This window comes from Lolium perenne, chromosome 4, assembly GCF_019359855.2.
Source record: "Lolium perenne isolate Kyuss_39 chromosome 4, Kyuss_2.0, whole genome shotgun sequence".
Taxonomy (NCBI): Eukaryota; Viridiplantae; Streptophyta; class Magnoliopsida; order Poales; family Poaceae; genus Lolium; species Lolium perenne.
Genome location: NC_067247.2, coordinates 142,649,931 through 142,662,532, shown reverse-complemented (window position 1 = coordinate 142,662,532; position 12,602 = coordinate 142,649,931). Strand labels below are relative to the sequence as shown.

General features: G+C 48.5%; 1 non-coding gene across 1 annotated transcript; it reads right to left on the bottom strand.

The window, feature by feature from the left end:
* Positions 1-284: 284 nt before the first annotated feature.
* TRNAA-UGC (transfer RNA alanine (anticodon UGC)) lies at positions 285-357 on the bottom strand. Its single transcript has one exon. It is a non-coding gene; the product is annotated as a tRNA-Ala (tRNA).
* Positions 358-12,602: the final 12,245 nt, after the last annotated feature.

The following is a 12,602-nucleotide window of genomic DNA, read 5'->3' as shown; positions in this document are numbered from 1 at the left end:
GTCGAGGGGTAATTCTAGCGAATCTGTTTCTAGGGTAATTCCAACGATATTTTCTCTCTCTTGAGCCGACGGGTAATTTCAATTGATTTTTTTTTTCTCTCTCTTGCATATAGTGAATCTGATTTCTTAAGCTCGAGTGGTAATTGATTCCATTGATTTTTTCATCCAGATGACTAAAAAAAATAGTATAGTGAATCTGGTTTCCGAACCCCGTGGGGTAATTCCAATGATTTTATTTTTTGTAAATGGTTTTATCCGGACGACCGAAAAAACAAGGAAAATAATGGAGATGCGGGGGATCGAACCCCGTGCCTCTCGCATGCAAAGCGAGCGCTCTACCATTTGAGCTACATCCCCAATTGTGTTTTTCTGCTAATTGTTTGTTTAATATAGATAGTATGTTCTCTCACTACTGATTGTTCTTATTTAATCGTTCAACGCCAACGTGCACGCGCTGACGCGCTAAGCTTGTACGAGTCCTCTCGGTGTGTGCGAAATGGATGCGTCGTGTCCCGGCCTCTAAAGTTTATTAATGGTACTAGTACCATGCATCATGGTAGCATGGTCAAGCGACTAACTGGCTCGGAAAACGGTTAAAGTAACTGCTCGCCAGCCAAAACGACCAAACCGGCTGGCCGGCGCGGCGTCCGGTGGCCGATTGGCCGGTAGCACACCGACGGATCGCCACCGCCTACCTAGCCTATGCCAATTGATGAAGAACTAGGAGTACTGCTTCGACTTGCTAGTAGCTCGGGTTATCCTAGGACTAATCTACGAGCATTGGCATGCGGGCATGAAGTTATTGTTGGGCCTGCATTAAGCCCATTCCGATGTGAACAGCCTTACGTGTTAGTACCATCTTTCTCGTTTAAAATTGTTAGACTACTCGGGCTGATCATAGTGCATAGTATCATTAATGTACATTTTTGGCTCTCAGTTGCACGGGCACCTTATATTGAAAACACGGTAGAAATTTACTGAAAAATGTGTCGTAAATTAAATGGGTAGGAAATGTATGCAGATATGCGTACGTCAAATCGGGAACTAAAATATTAAGTTATGTAGTCTACAAAAAAAATAACAAGATGTAATGTTCACAAAATAGTAGTAGACACGTACTTTTCACAATATAGCGAAAATCCATCTTCTCTTTTTTATGTAGGTCACATAAATTCGAATTTTTTCCTTGAAAATGAACACAAGTAAGTACCATGGTGACATGTACGTGCGTGAATTATTTCAATTTTTGACACATTTAAATAGGGTTATTCGAATGTTTTGAATATCAGGATATGGTGCACCTGAGTGCACCACCCTATATTCGATAATATCATGTACAAGTATCATGCATTATACTTATCTATGATATCATATCCATAGTGAGTGTTATTATAGATGTATTATCATAAATTTCTAAATTTATTATTTTGTAGAATCCCAAAGTAAATATGTGCATCAGATCTGTTTGACATTTACTTTTCTTGTAACGTGCGCTATGATATAGTATCCATCTATACTATTATCTCTCCTATTTAATTATATGCCATATCAGCATTTTTGTGGGCCTATGATGCATGATACTACCTAAGAGCAAGTACAATAAGGTCTAGTCAGCTGGCTATAAGGATTAAAATAATATATTTATGTCTAGTTAGAGGAGAGAGAAGAGGAGAGAGAATGTGAGTGGGCTCTTATGCAAGAGCTAGCTCTAGCACGTGCTCCTAGGCAAGGTGTGTGAATGGAAGGTGGGCCATCCATTAAAAAAGTAGTACATTCTAATAGCCAACTATTGTACATGTTGGCTACATGTTGGCTACAGATGACATGGAATCTTGCTTATAGCCAACAACCGGCTATACTATTGGAGTTGCTCTAAGATACTAGCACTATGACCAGCTTTATAGTGGGAGTAACATAGATAGTATCATTATCATCACACGTTCCGATACATTTTGGTGACATGACATGACAAAAAATGAATAAAGAGAGGAAGATGCTAATAGCTACTACGTATGTTACTATAACATCACACACCCCAAGATAAGATGAGTCTATAACATAATAAATGATAGTACAATGCATGAAACCATATATAAGTTACAACCTCCATAGTAACATGTCATATGTTAGTAATCTAAGTTACTCCCCACTATGACCAGTCTTAGAAATTTTTAAGAGCATCCACACTGTATGACAAATACTAGAGCCAAATAGTTGTGGAGGACATTGCCATGGCATTTGAGCAAGCAGATGTTCCTAGAGCCAAATTGTGTTTCTCTCTCCCCTCTCTCTAGTGTCTCTCTTTATTGTGGGCCATGTAAAGTTAAGGAGAGAGAATGTATATTTTTTGGCAATTTACACAATGTAGGAACTTAGCCATTTGCCACTAAAGCTATTTTTTATTAGGTGATATTTAGCATTTGGCAACACTTTGGATGCTCTAAGTTCTCTCTTATCTGATGCACTAAACGAACTCCGATACTCTTCGCCCCATCTATTTATTTTGTTGACAACCTTTGATATTAATGACCATCGGATAGACTCCCTTGTTTTACCCTAATCGTTAAATGCCTACATGCACACTTGTTTGTGGTGTCTATTTAGGACTCCTATTATTGAAATGAAGTTAGATGAAGTCTTAAAGGATACGAAACATATGGAGCTTTCTTACCGATGTTGTAGGATTCCGAACCTTGTTGTAGAAGTGTGACATAGAGATAGGATGCAACACGAGTTTGTAGAAATGATTATGAGAGATTATGAACATGCAACACACCTGTCGGGGGGAAGACCCCGGATAGGGCAATGGACGCGGAGCAGCCGGCTGGCCGCTGGCCGGCTCGCGGCAAAGGCCGGCTGAGGAGCAGCCGGCTGGCGCCGTGGCCGGCTGGTCCGGAAGCCGGCTGGCTCTAGGTCCTAGTCGGCCTGGCTACGGCCACCAATGCTGTAGCTGGGCCGGCTTCTACAAGCCATATCCGACTGGGGTTTGTACCTCAGACCGACTCAAGGCTGGCGAGTCTTGCACTGGAAGGAACCGGGTTGGTGGTCCGGGTTCCTAAAGTCCACGCTGACTCCATCTTCCGTAAAGCGCGGGGCACTGTGGAGCAATAGTGCCACGCGCCGGACAGGCCGTCAGAGCTTACGACAATCCGTACTGGCTACAGTGGCTGACGGCGACAGGGACACCTCCTCTCCATACCGCTGACCGCAGGCGACCGGATGGGACAGGCCACGATGCCTCAACGGCTCCTGACGTCACCGCCTCGGGAAGGAGCGGAAGCCGGAGCCGGCCAAGCCGGCCAGTAAACTATAGGGTCTTATATGTAAAGTGCCGGCGCCTATATAAGCCGCACTACCCCCTCTCGTGCAGGGGATCGATCATTTATTGCTCCCTCCCACCTACAGAGCTGCCCTGCGAGAGAGACCATCGTCTCCCTTAGCCTCTCAGGAGCAGCCGGACACAGCTCTAGGATCACCGTTGTATTGTGTGATCATCATATACACTCATAGCAGGAGTAGAGGTTTTACCTCCATCGGAGGGCCTCGAACCTGGGTACGTCGCCGTGTCGCTCGTGCCCATACCCGCATCCGGATACCGCCGTGAGATCCCTCAGGAACCACTTCGATTAGCCACCCTATGGCATATGCCGTGACGATACCACGACATTTGGCGCCCACCGTGGGGCATTCAGCATCCTCGGCCGGTGTCTTCATCCGGACGGGCCTCACCATCACCACCGGCGAGCGAGTCGCTTCAGGCTTGATCTGGAGATTCGGCTCCCTCGACTGCGTCAGCGACAACGCTGGCTGCTTCGCTGACCGGCCCTTCCCAGCCGGCGGCAGCGTCATCTCCTTCGGCGGCCACGACGTCTACGTCGTCACCGTCGCGCCGCCGCGCTACCCGCGGCAGGTGCTGCGCTGCGCTAGCCCTCCTCCGCGAGCCGGCAGCAGCGCTCCCGCCAGCCCCGCCGTCGTGCAAGTCATGATGGCTGGCGAGGAGCCCCCCGTCAAGAACCCGCGCACCCGTGGCCCCGGCTCGAGCGCAACATCGACCCCAACGCCTCCGGCTCAGGCGCCAGGCCGCCACCGCCACCGTCCCGGCTGGACGAAGTCCGGGCAAAGCTGAGCACGCCGCTCACGCCTGGCGGAGACCCCACCGCTATCGAGGCGAATTTGGAGGCGCACCGCCAGCTCCTCCTCAAGCAAACCGAAGAAGCGGCTGCCGCTAAGCGCCAGATGGAGATCACCCGCCGCGAGTACAACCGCGCCCACGGCCTCACTCCAGGCGGCGACGAGCCAAGCCGAGCCGGTCACGTCCGCCGCAGGGGCCGCGACCTTGGCGCCGAGATCGCCCGCGACGGCGCTCCTTCGCCGGCTCCGTCCGCAGAGCTGCCCGTCTACAACACCCCCGACAAGAACATGCGCGCGGCAGAAGCCGCCGCAGAAGAGCTGAACCGCCTTGAAGGCGAAGAGTTACGCCGCCAGACCAAGCGGGTGACTGAGCTGCTCAACGCAGCCAACAGGCAGATCACCGACCCCAGGTATGTCAATGCCCCCAGAGCTTCTCACGCTCGTGGTGCCGCAGGCAACGACAGGGAAGGCGCCAGGGACACGGCCGAGTCCGCCTCCCCAGCACCAAGCCGGCGCCATGATTCCCGGGCCACGCACGCAAGTTCGGGCCGGCCGAGCCACCAGCCGAGCGGCAGCAGCCGCAGCCGGCCTCCACCAAGCCGATACCAGGAGCAAGACTCCGAGCCTCGCCGCCAGCACCGGCCGGCTCCAGAAGCAGCCGGCACACGCCAGCCGGCACGTTCCCGGCTGGGCCCCCGCATCGAGCCCACCGACGCCAGAGACCGCCTCGACCGGCTGGTCGAATCCCGCATCGCGGAAGAGGAGGCGCCGGCTTGCCCCAAGTGCTTCGGGCCCCGCATCGCCAACGAGCCCGTGCTCGACGGCTTCCAGCTCCCCCGCGACACGCCCAAGTACGACGGCACCGCCAAGCCGGAGGACTGGTTGCTGGACTACTCCACCGCAGTCGGCATCTCGCGGGGCAACAAGCGGTGGGCGGTACGCCACTCCCCACGATGCTAGTCGGCTCCGCCCGCACACGGCTCAACAACCTGCCACCGGCAGCATTAACGGCGGGCGGGATGTCGAAGAAGCCTTCGTCAGCAGCTTCCCCGGCCCCGCCCGCCGGCCGGGTCGCCTCGCAGCTGGAGATGTGCAAGCAGGGCCCGGACGAGATGGATCGCGCGTACCCGACGCGCCTGGTGCGAGATGCGCAACTCTGCGAGGGCGTGCACGAGATCCGGGCCATCGCCTTCTTCATGGGAGGCTGCCGGCCAAACACCATGCTGTGGCACAAGCTGCGCCGCATGATGACCCCAAGTCGATGGCCGCCTTGATGGCCATCGCGGACAAATACGCGCTGGCTGAAGAAGCCGGCAAGGCGCCGGCTGACCCAAAGACCGGCTCCCTCCAAGCGGGACCATCACAAGTCGGCTGAGCACAAGCCGACAGACGGCGCCTCTCATGGCAGCCGGCGGGATAACTACCGCGGCAAGCGTCACAGCGACCAGCCGGACCGCCGGTACGGCTCCGCCCACGTAGCCGCCGTGGCAGACAACGCGGCAGGCGGCAGCCGCCGCCAGAAGCAAGACCGGCAGTGGAAGCCGAAGTACACCTTTGAGCAGATGCTCGACTCGCCGTGCAAGTACCACAGCGGCAAGAACCCCTCCAACCACCTCACCCGCGATCGCCACTTCATGAAGCGGCCGACAAGCGGTGAACCCTCCCGCCTCCCCCCCCGCCCCCACCAGCTGGCGGGCCGGGTGGCCAAGCCGGCGCAGAGAACGCCAACCTCGAGCACCACGAGGCTAACCAAGTGCACCATGGCGGCCGATATCTGGCCGAAGACACCACCTACATCATCTTCACCTCCGAGCCCGAGGACAGGACGAGCCAAGAGCGCCGTTCCCTTGAGGTCAACGCGGTCATACCGCCGGTCCCCCAGTACCTAAACTGGTCAGAGCAGGCCATCACCTTTGATCGCCGCGATACACCGGCTGTCCTGCCGAAGCCGGGCAGCTACGCCATGGTCCTCGACCCCACCATCGGCACAACCCGGCGCAGCGTGCGTTTTTCGCGCGTCCTCATAGACGGCGGCAGCAGCATCAACATCCTCTACCGCGACACCGCCCGCAAGCTGGGCATCCAGGAGGCCGAGTTGCGCCCCACCCCCACCGTTTTCCATGGCATCGTGCCAGGCCATTGCTGCCAGCCGATCGGCCGGATCACGCTGGAGGTGATGTTCGGAAAGCCGGACCACTTCCGCACCGAGAGAATCGAGTTCGAGGTGGTGGACCTCGTGAGTCCCTACCATGCGCTCCTGGGCAGGCCGGCCCTGACCAAGTTCATGGCGGTGCCCCACTATGGGTACCTGAAGATGAAGCTGCCTGGCCCCAAGGGGGTCATCACCGTAGCCGGCGACTATCGCCGCTCCATGGACTGCGCCACGCAGAGCTCCAAGATGGCCCAGACGCTGGTCATCGCCACTGAGAAGCAGCTCATCCATGACGCCGTCGCCCTCGCCAAAGCCGCGCAGACAGACATGCCGACTGCGGGCAACCCGGCTGGGACGACTCACTTCCAGCCGGCCGACAACACCAAGAAGATCCTGCTGGACCCGGCGCAGCCGGACAAGTTCGTCACCATCGGTGCCGGCTTGAGCAAGAAATAGGAAAGCGAGCTCACCAGCTTCCTCCGTGAGAATCGGGACATCTTCGCATGGACTCCAAGAGACATGCCGGGTGTGCCGAGGGAGTTGGCTGAGCACCACCTCCACGTCCGGCCTGAAGCCAAGCCGGTGAAGCAGCCTCTCAGGCGCTTCGCCGAAGAACGAAGGAAGGCCATCGGTGAAGAAATCGCCCGGCTCCTAGCTGCCGGCTTCATCATGGAAGTGCTGCACCCGGACTGGTTGGCGAACCCGGTCTTGGTCTTGAAGAAGAACGGCTCCTGGCGCATGTGTATCGACTACACCAGCCTGAACAAGGCGTGCCCGAAGGACCCTTTCCCCCTGCCGCGCATAGATCAAGTTATAGACTCGACTGCCGGCTGTGAACTGTTGTCTTTCCTAGATGCCTATTCAGGCTACCACCAGATTCCTTTGAATCCGGATGATCAAATAAAGACTTCGTTCATTACCCCGTATGGGGCTTACTGCTTGATACGTCTCCGACGTATCGATAATTTCTTATGTTCCATGCCACATTATTGATGTTATCTACATGTTTTATGCACACTTTATGTCATATTCGTGCATTTTCTGGAACTAACCTATTAACAAGATGCCGAAGTGCCAGTTCCTGTTTTCTGCTGTTTTTGGTTTCAGAAATCCTAGTAACGAAATATTCTCGGAATCGGACGAAATCAACGCCCAAGTTCCTATTTTCACCGGAAGCATCCAGAACACCCGGGAAGGACCAGAGGGGGGGCACTGGGCCCCCAGACCATAGGCCGGCGCGGCCCAGGCCCTGGCCGCGCCGCCCTATGGTGTCGTTGCCCCTTCGACCCTCCTGCGCCGCCTCTTCGCCTATTTAAAGCCCCTGGATCGAAAACCCTGATACCAATTGACGAAACTCCAGAAAGACTCCAGGGGCGCCGCCGCCATCGCGAAACTCCAATTCGGGGGACAGAACTCTCTGTTCCGGCACCCTGCCGGACGGGGAATTGCCCCCGGAGCCATCTCCACCGCCGTCTTCACCGCCATCTTCACCGCCATCGCTGCCCCCATGATGAGGAGGGAGTAATCCACCCCCCGAGGCTGAGGGCTTCGCTGTAGCTATGTGGTTCATCTCTCTCCCATGTACCTCAATACAATAATCTCATGAGCTGCTTTACATGATTGAGATTCATATGAGTTTTGTATCACAATTTATCTATGTGCTACTCTAGTGATGTTATTAAAGTAGTTCTATTCCTCCTGCATGTGTGTAAAGGTGACTAGTGTGTGCACCGTGTGGTTCTTGTCGTAGGCTATGATCATGATCTCTTGTAGATTGTGGAGTTAATTATTACTATGATGGTATTGATGTGATCTATTCCTCCTACATATGCATGAAGGCGATAGTGTGCATGCTATGTTAGTACTTGGTTTAGTCTTTTGATCTATCTTACACTATAAGGTTACTAAATATGAACAAATTGTGGAGCTTGTTAACTCCGGCATTGAGGGTTCGTGTAATCCTACGCAATGCGTTCATCATCCAACAAAAGTGTAGAGTATGCATTTATCTATTCTGTTATGTGATCAATGTTGAGAGTGTCCACTAGTGAAAGTGTAATCCTTAGGCCTTGTTCTTAAATATCGCTATCGCTACTTGTTTACTACTGCTGCGTTACTACTGCTTGTTTCTTTGTTTCTTTACTGTGTTACTACTGCTGCAATACCACCACCATCAACTACACACCATCAAGCTATTTTCTGGCACCGTTGCTACTGCTCATATATATTCATACCACCTGTATTTCACTATCTCTTCGCCGAACTAGTGCACCTATTAGGTGTGTTGGGGACACAAGAGACTTCTTGCTTTGTGGTTGCAGGGTTGCATGAGAGGGATATCTTTGACCTCTTCCTCCCTGAGTTCGATAAACCTTGGGTATCCACTTAAGGGAAAACTTGCTGCTGTTCTACAAACCTCTGCTCTTGGAGGCCCAACACTGTCTACAGGAAAGGAGGGGGAACGTAGACATCAAGCACTTTTCTGGCGCCGTTGCCGGGGAGGAAAGGTAAAAGGTACTCACACTCCGGACCTCGGCTACCAAGCTATTTTCCGCCATTGTAAGTACTCGAAGCTATTTCCTTTAGATCCTGCAATTGCAACTTTTTGTTTCTTGTTTACACTAGTTAGGCATAATGGAAAACAACAAAAAAATTGGTGAGCTTTTTAGTCTTTTTCCTGATTTAGAATTGTTTGATGCAAAAATTAAAAAACCTATGGAACCTTATTTGCATGCTAGTAGTGATGTTATTAGTATGAATGCAATTACTGTTAATGCTATGGAGAAGTCTAAGCTTGGGGAAGCTAGTTTTTGTGATCTTTTTAGCTTCCCATCTTTAGGGGAGAAAATTTGTTCTGATAATGCTTTATCTCCCATATGCGATAACTCTAATGATGCTTCTGATATTTTGAATCCACCTGCTGAAAGTATTCAGTATAAAATACCTATGAAAATTATTGAACGTGTTATGGACAACCACTATAAAGGGGATGGAACTGTCCATCCTAGAGATCATTTACTGTTTTTGCACGAATTATGCGGGTTATTCAAGTGTGCAGGTATCTCTATGGATGAAGTGAAGAAGAAGCTATTCTCTGTTTCGCTGTCTGGTAAAGCGGCACATTGGTATAAATTGTTGGAGAATAGACATTCTCTTGGTTGGGAGGAAATTGCATCTCTCTTTTATGATGAAATTACTCCTAATCAGCATGATGAACTTACTTTATTTTTGGGGTGTGAAGAACTGTCGAGAAAAATCTCTTTGTTACATATGAGTGATCTTGATATTGATGATGTCCTGCATGGGTGTTTTTCTTATTGCATTGATAATAGCCATACAAATACTTACATACAAAATATTTTAGAAGATGACACCTTGCCAAAATATGATAGGACCGCCGTGTGTTTTGAACTAATTAATGAAAAGGAGGGATCCTCCCAAGTTTCTTCTATTGTTTCTAAAAGTAAATCAGGTTATTCGGACAAGCCACCCTTCAAGCCTCTTCCTCCTAAAGAAGGAAATGAGGAGAAGGAAGAGAAGAAGAAGAAGAAGAAGGGAACGAAGAAGAAGAAGAAGAAGAAGAAGAAGGAGAATAAAAAGAAAGAGGTAACAGCGTATCCCCGCGTGAATGAGATAACGCTAAGTAACCGTAAGTATGTTGCTCCTAATGATTATTGTGACAATGAATCTGAATATGATGATCTTCCTATGCCCTTTACATACATTAGCAATCATGATTTGAATGAGCACACTACTTTTGATATTGCAAATCTCTGGGAAACTAATTCTGAAAATGATGATAATAATTGCCATAGTGTCAGTGCTATCCATGCTTCCTCCCATAATGATATAGAAAGCTCTAAGCTTGGGGAAGAGGTGTTTGAAAATCCATTTGCTACTGATCATTATGTGTTTGATACATCTCCTTCTAATAACAACGATGGTATGGTCATAGATAAACCGACTGTGAAAGATAACTATTCTATTTCTTATGATGACACTGTGCCTCCGATCTTTGATGATTATTATAAAGAATGCTATGATATAGGTTATAACTACCCTTATGAAACTTGTCATAGTCATGATTGGATTACCAAAAACAATTCTTTTAATATGCAACTTGTTTACCATGTTCAAATTCTTGATAATAATCTTGCTCCAATTACTATTAATGAGAATAACTCTTCTTATGCCAAAATTAATGATACTTCTATGCATATGAACCATGATAAGAATGTTTTAAGTGATGGGTATATTGTGGATTTCATCAATGATGCTACTGAAAGTTATTATGAGAGAGGGAAATATGGTTATATGCATCTTAATAATATTAAGTTTCCCCTCTTTATGTTGAGAATCTTGAAGTTACTCGTGTTTTATCCTCTTATGCTTGTCACTTTGTTCTTCATGAATTCATTTGTGTACAAGATTCCTCTGCATAGGAAGCATGTTAGGCTTAAATGTGTTTTGAATTTGCCTCTTGAAGCTCTCTTTTGCTTCAAATACTACTTCTTGCGGGTGCATCACCAAAACTGCTGAGCCCATCTTAATGGCTATAAAGAAAGAACTTCTTGGGAGATAACCCATGTGTTATTTTGCTACAGTACTTTGTTTTATATTTGTGTCTTGGAAGTTGTTTACTACTGTAGCAACCTCTCCTTATCTTAGTTTTGTGTTTTGTTGTGCCAAGTAAAGCCGTTGATAGAAAAGTAAGTACTAGATTTGGATTACTGCGCAGTTCCAGATTTCTTTGCTGTCACGAATCTGGGTCCACCTCCCTGTAGGTAGCTCAGAAAATTAAGCCAATTTACGTGCATGATCCTCAGATATGTACGCAACTTTCATTCAATTTGAGCATTTTCATTTGAGCAAGTCTGGGGCCATTTTAAAATTCGTCAATACGAACTGTTCTGTTTTGACAGATTCTGCCTTTTATTTCGCATTGCCTCTTTTGCTATGTTGGATGAATTTCTTTGATCCACTAATGTCCAGTAGCATTATGCAATGTCCAGAAGTGTTAAGAATGATTGTGTCACCTCTGAATATGTTAATTTTTATTGTGCACTAACCCTCTAATGAGTTGTTTCGAGTTTGGTGTGGAGGAAGTTTTCAAGGGTCAAGAAAGGAGGATGATATACTATGATCAAGAAGAGTGAAAGCTCTAAGCTTGGGGATGCCCCGGTGGTTCATCCCTGCATATTTCAAGAAGACTCAAGCGTCTAAGCTTGGGGATGCCCAAGGCACCCCCTTCTTCATCGACAAATTATCAGGTTCCTTCTCTTGAAACTATATTTTTATTCGGTCACATCTTATGTGCTTTACTTGGAGCGTCTGTATGTTTCTTGTTTTTGTTTTTGTTTGAATAAATGCTTGTGTGGGAGAGAGACACGCTCCGCTGGTTCGTATGAACACATGTGTTCTTAGCTCATAATATTCATGGCGAAGTTTGAAACTGCTTCGTTAATTGTTATATGGTTGGAATTGGAAAATGCTACATGTAGTAATTGCCATAATGTCTTGGGTAATGTGATACTTGGCAATTGTTGTGCTCTTGTTTAAGCTCTTGCATCATATACTTTGCACCTATTAGTGAGGAAATACATAGAGCTTGTTAAAATTTGGTTTGCATGAGTGGTTTCTCTAGAGTCTAGATATTTTCTAGTGAGGTGTTTGAACAACAAGGAAGACGATGTATAGTCTTATAATGCCTGTAATATGTCTTTTATGTGAGTTTTGCTGTACTAGTTCATGCTTGTGTTTGCTTCAAACAACCTTGCTAGCCTAAACCTTGTATCGAGAGGGAATACTTCTCATGCATCCAAATCCTTGAGCCAAACAACACTATGCCATTTGTGTCCACCATACCTACCTACTACATGGTATTTCCTGCCATTCCAAAGTAAATTGCTTGAGTGCTACCTTTAAACAATTCAAAATTTATCACCTCTGATTTGTGTCAATGTTTTATAGCTCATGAGGAAGTATGTGGTGTTTATCTTTCAATCTTGTTGGGCAACTTTCACCAATGGACTAGTGGCTTCATCCGCTTATCCAATAATTTTGCAAAAAGAGCTGGCAATGGGATTCCCAGTCCCAAATTAATTAACAAAAATAGACACTCCTCCATGGTATGTGATTGTTGGACGGCACCCGAAGGATTCGGTTAGCCATGGCTTGTGAAAGCAAAGGTGGGGAGGAGTGTCATCATAATAAAACTAAAATAAAAAGGCACTCCTTCATGGTATGAGATTGTTGGTAGGCACCCGAGGATTCGGTTAGCCATGGTTTGTGAAAGAAAGGTTGGAAGGAGTGCCACCTA